The sequence below is a fragment of the Chenopodium quinoa genome, unplaced genomic scaffold (genome assembly GCF_001683475.1).
Source record: "Chenopodium quinoa cultivar QQ74 unplaced genomic scaffold, ASM168347v1, whole genome shotgun sequence".
NCBI classification, from domain to species: Eukaryota; Viridiplantae; Streptophyta; class Magnoliopsida; order Caryophyllales; family Amaranthaceae; genus Chenopodium; species Chenopodium quinoa.
Genome location: NW_018745286.1, coordinates 1,981,858 through 1,990,957, shown reverse-complemented (window position 1 = coordinate 1,990,957; position 9,100 = coordinate 1,981,858).

Sequence of the window (9,100 nt, the reverse complement as noted above, 5' to 3'; positions counted from 1 at the left end):
TAATGAGTTGATACTTAGAATACGATAAATCGATAATTAAGGAAATACAAGTACTCAATTAGATAGATCAACAAGTGTTTTAAACTTTTAAGTTTTAACATATATGTTTATCGATTATACGTACATAGTTACATAGTTACATACCAATGATTCAATGAGGCAATGAGCCAATGATAGTATGATACCAATCGTACATTCGTACCATACTACCATATGATATACATAATACATATACATTAACAATATCGTATTGAATCAATTTCAATTTCCAAACATTTGCATTTCTTATAATTTATAAGTTACACGAGATTAAATGGATTAGTTATTTAGTTCGGTACTTTATTTAGATTACTAACTCAAACAACTTGATAAGTTAAATGGACGAAATGATGAAATCACTTAAGTGGTGATGAAATCATTATGCAATACTAATGTACAAATAGTCAAATAGTCAAACATACAACGGTTAGATTGAATGCCCATGAAAAACAACAGTTAGATTTCATTACTTTATTAGTTACTACTTATTAGTTATTAGTTATTACTTTATTAGTCTTATTACTTATTAAGTTATTAGTTTATTACATTTAAAGTCACGGACTCACAGATATATTCATATATATAGTTATACATAGAGATGTTAGATATTGATGTACATTAACTATGTCATATTGAATCAATTTCAATTTTGTTTCATTTGCGTTTCTTACAATTTATAAGTAGTAGTAGTAGTAATAATAATAATAATAATAATAATAATAATAATAATAGTAATAATATTAATACTTATAATAAGAATATTAACATAAAATTATACTAACATTCTAACAATAATAATAATAACAATAATAATACTAATAATAATAATAATAATAATAATAATAACCTCAAAATAATAATAATAATAATAAATAATTAATAATAATATGTTTTAAAAAAAAGGAACGGTCAAAAAGACTCGAAAAGCACAAAAAAAAAAAAAATAAGACCATTGGATCAAGCACGAACATTCTGGATCCTTTATTACTACCAAAAAAAAAATGAACGGTGAGATGCTGAGATTGAAAATGGACGGTTAGATTAGGGGAAGAAGTAAAACCTAAAGCTAAACCTAGATAGGAGTAAAATGCACCAGTACACAACACGCCTCATTTCCTCATCTGATATTCTCAAACATCTCTCTCTCTCTCCTAACCTCCTAAGCTATCTCCCTCTTCATCTGAATCTCTCAAGCTTTCTCACGCCTCTGAAACTCTCATTTCCTCATCTGATATTTTCATTTATTCTTAAAATTTCAGATTTTTTTTTGGAAGGTCTAATTCTTTTGTTCATTTATTCCGAATGATTCGTTTGCAATGTGTAATTGATTCATTTCTGTTTTTTTTGGAAGTTCTAATTTTTTTTTTTTTTTTTTTTTTGTAGATCTGTCATATATTCATATTTTACTCACGGACGATATAAGGTATTTGTATTTTTCATTCTCATTCTAAGTTCCGAATTTTTTTTTTGTTGAAAACTTCTAAGTTCCTTGTTTTTTTTTTCTAAGTTCTGTTTTTTCATTTATTATTTTGTAAATTATAATTTCTGCTTTTTTTTTTTATTGAAAGTTCTATTGTTCATTTATTGTTTTACAATGTATAATTTGTGCTTTTTTTTTTATTTGAAATTTTAAATTTTTTTTCTTTTTTTTTTGTAGATCTGTCATATTCTACTCACGGACGATATAAGGTATGAATTTTGTTTGTATGAATTTGATCTTAGTCGCTAGATCTTGATTTTCAGAGGGAGGGGAATTGAATTATGGTTGTGTTGTTGGTTGATTTGACTTTTTTTTTTGGTGTTTTTCAAGGAATTTTGTTTTTGTTTTTTTAGTTCGGAATTCGACAATGTACAAAGAAAGTAAGAAACGAATTGATTCGTGACAAATTGACAAAATTAGTTAATTACTGATAAATTATTAGTTTGTTACCATTACCTCAGGAAATGAACATATATAGTCCAGTGAAATGGGCGTGCTGCTTAAAATACATTGTACATTTGTACTTTGGATGAGAAAGATCACAAAATATATGTAAAGTATCTTGAGAATGTAGGAAACATATTTGATGATAATGGTTTAGTTAAGATACTTTCAGGGAGTTGGGGAAATTCATTTTTTGATTGTGCAAACCCTCAATAGGGCATATTTAGAGAATGAATTCATGAGATGAAACCGAGCTAAACCTTAAAGTGCTTCATCTACATAACCGGTAATTGTGTCTCACTGTGGTTGTATATTTTATCTTGAAAAATCGTTGCCCTTGTCATTTATTTTGAGACTTGCTGGCAGCATTTTTCAAGACTTAAGTTAAAATCGTTGCCCTTGTCATTTATGTTGAGACTTCAATGTATTTTGGTACTTGCTGGCAGCATTTCTCAAGTTTTGTGTTAAAATAACCATTGCTCAGTGATGTAAATCTGAGAGCAATTTTAAAAAACAAAAATTAGTTTTGAAGTTGCTTGAACTTGTTTTGAGCTGCTGGTAGTGCTTTTGCCTTTTGGTTGTTGTCCATGCTGAGTTGTTTCTGCCTATATTGTTGCCTGCCTGAGCTGGTTCCTGCCTCCTGCCAGCTTGAGGTGCTGTGTTGTTGCTTCAGTATTGTTGTTGCCTCTTGTGTTATGAACTTATGATAAGTTTTGTTGTTGTTGTTTCTTATGCTTGCTTTTTAATTTTTCTTGAATCATCGTTGCCCTTGTCATTTATGTTGAGACTTTAACGTATATGTACTTGTTGGCAGCATTTTTTCAAGTTTTAAGTTAAAACAGCCATTACTCAGTGATGTAAATCTGTGAGCAATTTTAAACAACAAAAATTAGTTTTGAAGTTGCTTGAACTTGTTTTGAGCTGCTGGTAGTGCTTTTTCCTTTTGGTTGTTGTCCCTGCTGAGTTGCTTCTGCCTATATTGTTGCCTGCCTGAGCTGGTTCCTGCCTCCTACCAGCTTGAGGTGCTGTGTTGCTGCTTCAGTATTGTTGCTTCCTTTTGTGTTATGAATTTATGATAAGTTTTGTTGCTGTTGTTTCTTATGCTTGCTGTTTTAATTTATCTTGAATCATCGTTTCCCTTGTCATTTATGTTGAGACTTCAATGTATACGTACTTGCTGGCAGCATTTTTCAAGTTTTAAGTTAAAACAGTTTTAAGTTAAAACAACCATTGCTCAGTGATGATACGATAAACGTAAATCTGAGTGCAATTTTGAAAAAAAAAAAATTAGTTCCTGCTGAGTCCCTTCTGCTTATATTGTTCCTTGCTTCTGATAAGTTGTTGATCTGTTATTGCGTGAGCTGGTTCCTGCTTGTTGCTGTTATTTCCTCTGCTCTTGGGTGTTGTGCTGCTGCTTCAAGATTCTGCTGCCTTTTGTTTTTAGGAATGTTTTTTTAGGTTAAATTTTGTTATTAGGATAATTTATGATCATATGTAAAATGTAAATCCTTAACTTATTTATTTTTAATATAAAATGTAGATGAAATGTATTTTTTTGGAATAATTAAAGTTATTTATTTTAAATTTATATTTATTGTTACCTTTGTTAAATTAAAGTATATATAATATATATAATAATACTAATATGTTACATTTCACATTTGATATTAATTAAAATTATAAGTAATCTAAAACGACAATATTCACATTAATAATGCCGTTGGATTAGGTGATATAAATCGTTGAATAAACCTAAGTCGTTTAATTAGATCTACATTTAGTAATGTTTATTGTATTTATTTTAAAATTTATATTATTGTTACCTTTGTTAAATTAAAGTATATATATAAATATATAATAATACTAGTATGTTACACTTGATATTAATTAAAATAAGTAATCTAAAACGACATTAATAATGCCGTTGGACTAGGTCTAGGTGATATAAACCTTTGTATAAACCTAAGCCATTTGATTAGATCTACATTTATTAACATTAATTGTATTTAGCCATTTAGGTTGTAAATAATTCAATTTGAATTAAGCAGTTTGTAATCGGATTAGTTTAAACAGGTTGCGATTCGAAAACAGTTCGATTTTAACGGTTTAACGGGTTATGGCAGTTCAGTTTAGACGGTTAGCGGATTATAACGGTTCGGTATACAATTTTTCCTGCGGTTAAAACGGTTTCGGTGCATAAACGGGTCGGTTTAAACGGTTAGCGGGTTACAAATGGTTCGGTTTAAACGGTTTTTTTTTACGGTTTAAACGGTTTCGGTTTATAAACGATTCGGGTCATTAACGGGTTTATAAACCATTTGGTTCGGTTTCGTTTCGGTTCGGATTTGAGCAGTTTGGTTTGTTATCGGTTTACGGTCCGTAACGGGTTGACATTGAGCGGATCGATTTGGTTTCAGTTTGATATTGAACGGTTCAGTTTGGTTTTCGGTTTATATAAACGGATCGGTCCGTGATGGTTCGGTTCGGTAACGGGCGGTTTCACGGTTCGGTTTGAAAAGTCCCACCCCTAATCATGATACTACTTGGAATTCATTTAACAAAGCCTAGCATGCTTCTATACACTTAAGCATTACCAAGTACGCGAACGTACCTTAAATCATCTTTTCAACTAGCCACAATGCTAGAAATTACTCAACTTAAAGTCTCCTACAATACCAAATACATAAACTCAATTACTTCCTTGATTACACAAATTTCCAGCAACTTTTAAACACTTTAAACACTCTTTAATAAGTTGAAATTTTGGTTAAAAACCTTTAAAACTCTTTCTGTAAGTGGGTAATTAAAACCACAAAATAAAAACTCATTCATGGTGTTCATATAAAAATTCCAGCACACTTATTAAGATTTAAATTCATCAAATACATCTGAAAATTATTTTTAAAACATTAAACCTTCGTCGAAAATCAAAAACTGTCTGAAAACCCTGTTTAGAGGCTAATTTTGGCCACGAGAGGGTGGTGATCACTACCAAAGGCTTAGAACGTTGTTCACACATGGAAAACACTATTTTTTTGTAAAAATCGGGCAAGTTATAATCTCAGCGTGATTAAAACGTGATTAAAAATAATTAAGAACGGAGATCGGAATTTGATTATCGAAAATCAGTTTTTATGTTTAATTAATCATTATAAATTCAATATGAATGAAAGCCCTAATTTAATTGATTATTAGAACCCTAAAAATCAACACTTTAATAGTTAAAACCCTAAATTTTTAATACTTTATAAAAGCCATAATTTAAAACCATACAAAATCAGAAACTTTTACTCTTTAGTTGTCAAAACACAATTATAAAATATACTAATCATATTTAAATAACAAGAATCAAAATCCAAAAATATATACTACATAAAACAATAATTTAAAACAAGGAGGAGGAGATAGAGAGAAAGGTGGCTCACGGTGGGGATGGTTGTCGACGTGGGTCGCCGGTGGGAGGTGGCCGACTGGCTGGGGAGTGGCGTGAGGTTGCTGCAAAACATGAAAGCAGCAATTGGCCATGCATTCACGCATGAACCAAAGTAGCATGCAAGGAAAGAAAAGAATAAGAAAAAGGAGAAGAAAAAAAGAAAGAAAAAGAAAAGAAAAATAAGGGAAAAGAAAAGATTACTTACCCCAAAATCTGATTTTTGATCTCTTGTGTGGGAAAATTTTGGGGTATTGAGAGGTATTTATAGAGTAGGGAATAAAGATTAGGGTTGGGCTTAATAAACAAGTGGACTTTATTTATGAAATATTTGACCCACAAGGGTTCAAATAAAAGAATTGGGCTTACTTAAATGAAATGGATTGGTCCACAAGGAGTATGTAAGGATTGTTTACATACTATTATTTAAACGAGCCTAAAAGATTAATAAACGTTTAACCCAAAATAAATTATACTTTTATAAAACTCAATAATTTAAATACTTTAGCCCTTTAAATATTTAATTAAAATACTTGAGTATTTTAAAAATATATTTTATAATTAATTAAATAATTTATAAAATACATAAAAAATACGGGGTATTACAAACATGAGTAGGGAAAAAACACATATTTCTCTTCTCTTCTCTACACCGCCTATAGCATTTTCAGGCTTTCAAACAATTCCATAGCTCCAATTATTTCCAATAATTTAAAAGGCAATTCAAGTTCCAATAAATGGTGAAATAAATAGTTATCACAATAAAATTAACACTATAACTACCCAAGAATTCGAAACTCCAATTGTATTTCTAATAAATTGGTGAAAATCAATCAAAGTTGAGAGCAAACAAATAGGAAAGAAATTCCACCATTTTGGGGTCCAATAGACCCCATTGGCAATAGGCCTTTTCTGGGTATCATAATAAAGACCTTTAGAAACTTCAACTTCCGATATTTTACCGATCTCCGAAGCCGAAAACATCGAAAACTTTATGCTATCACTACAAATATCAATGAAAAACAAAATCATAACCCATTAATACATAACCCGAATGAAAATCCAATCAATGCAAAAATTTAATAAATAATATAAAAAATAAAAGATCACTGACATTCGGCGAGGCTCATTGTCCTCGATATATGGTTGCTTAGTGAATTGTACATTGTCATGAGGCCTCAGCATCTTGAAAATGTGGAGACTTTGTTGAAAATTACAGAAGTTGTATTCTTGATGTTGTATACCCGGTGGAAAATAACAGTCCGTCGAATATGCTGAACATGGACAACAGGACAAGGTAATTATTAGCACACTACCATAGTACGAGACGAGAATAAGGTCAGCATACGGCAAGGTTTAAGAGAAGTTTAAGAACATCTGTGTTTTGTGTTTTTGTTCCTCTTTTGTCTTTCTTATTAGGAAAAACTAGGTTGGAACCTGTGCGATGTACGGTTTATATAAAATCTATTTTTATAATTTTTACATTTTACAAAAATTGATAATTATAAATAAGAATTATGCACCTTGTAAAAATATTTGTAATTATTTTATTAGATGTCTGCAGGTTGCTAGATTGCAGGTTACATGTTGCTACGACGTCAACGACTAGGTTATCGGAAGTCAAGGGAATTTAAATGAAGATATTTCCAAGGAATATTCTAATTAAGAGAATCCAAGTTTGAATGAGTCAAGAGAAGTTCCATATATATAGGAACCATAAACTCCAACTAACTATTGGCAAAGAACAAGTCAAAAGATAATGGATATAAAGAGCATGAAGAATGTGGCATGAATCTCGGAGCTGAACCTTAAAACTAACTCCGATTTTCAAGGAATCATCAAAGAAGCTGTTACAAGACTTCAAAAGGCTCTCCTATTATAAATAAGATGAAAAACCATTGTAAAAACAGAAGATACGAGCCCTAGGCATTATATTAGCAATTGGCAACCAAATTACAGATTCATTCTTGATAAAAAACAACCTGCATTGTACCTGTACTTAATTCTCAAACTAGTTGATTGGTGGACTCAACGCCACCTATAGTTTTTACCCTTATTCCCGGGGTTTTCTGCGTCATCATCTTGTGTCTCTTCTTCCCTTCCTCTTTGTTCATCTTTTGTAGGTTATTCATCCTCATTCATTGAACCTACATTATCATTCGTATCCTTATTAATCTAGTTGTTGTCCTATTGAACCTGGTCTAATCGATCTAGCGATCAGATTTTGGCCTAAACAATATCTATTTTTCGCCTACATGACGTGACACTTGGCGAAAAATTGGAATGTCAATTGTCACTGTCTCGTGGCCTGGCTGCGAGAACGGCTTTATATATTAGTGATATGATATGATATTAGATTATTTATTATTATTAGGATCTGATAATTAGCATACATAATGAAAACTACCATACATTACCAATATTTTGATACAATAACACATGATAGTAGGAATAAGAACACTAATTGATACACTAAAGTACAACAAATACAAGAAATTAAAGATAAATAACTAATTATACTCTTTTTTCCTTACCGATTATACAAGTATGCCTAAATCTTTCCCACAAATGTTTCACCAAATCTTGTTTAAGTGACAAATGAGTTTGTTTATCGCGGAGATTTTTTGGTGTTGTCATTAATGTGGTTAAATTAGGATTTTGGTAGCGCATCGTTACGGTGAAAGTTGTTGCTCTTTGGTTTGAAGTTCTCGCTAAATACTCAGGTTGTTCAGTAGCAAACTCACTAGGATCCCAATAGTTAAGACAAATGTCTTGCTCATCTTCCACAATCATATTGTGCATGATAATACATGCCATAACAATTTCCCACAACATTTCGACACTCCATGCCAAAGCATGACGCCTAATTATGACAAATCGAGCTTTCAACACTCCAAATGCACACTCTATGTAACACCCTAGAAATTTCTTTCCTTCAAAATACCTGTTTTTCCCTTTTAAAATACGATATAGGAAATTCTAAGACATTACTGGCACCATGAAAATGGTTAAGGCAAATATAAAAGACACACAGCGGAAGACTCTCTTTAAAATCATTCAAAACAAGTCAACTTAAAGAGTCAAACCAAATGAAAGTAAAGTCAACCAAAGTCAAATAAAGTCAACCAACAACTTAGAACCATTGTAAGCCCTTAATAAAACCGAGATAAAATATTTGAAAACCTTTGCGTTAGTCTCACAAGCAAAATATATAATGATTATAGCACAAAACCACATCATATTCTTATGAAAGCTAAATATGATTCGCTCTTAACTCATGCCTATCATGAATATGCTTCCACACCTAAAAAGCTCCACTTTACTTTGTACCCACTACTCGCCTAGAAATGGGTCTTCGTAGGGCCAAGATAAAGACAAGGCCAAACAAATATACAACACACAATCAGCAATGTTGAGTACATAAGCGTAAACAGTACACACTAACATGCTTTAATCCTATCAACACACAACTTACCTTGTTACACCTGTTTTCAAGCACACAACACAACCAACAAAGACACGGATAAATAAATTGCTTATTTAATTTGATTACGCATCGAACGGGTTTCCCACCAAATCCCTACCCCAATTAAATTGAGGTAAACTACACCGGGAGCTAACTGGGTAGGCAAATGCCACATGAAGTGACTGGACGTCCTGCACATAAAATAAATAAAAGGAAAATACAGCGTCCTGTACTCCTAGTA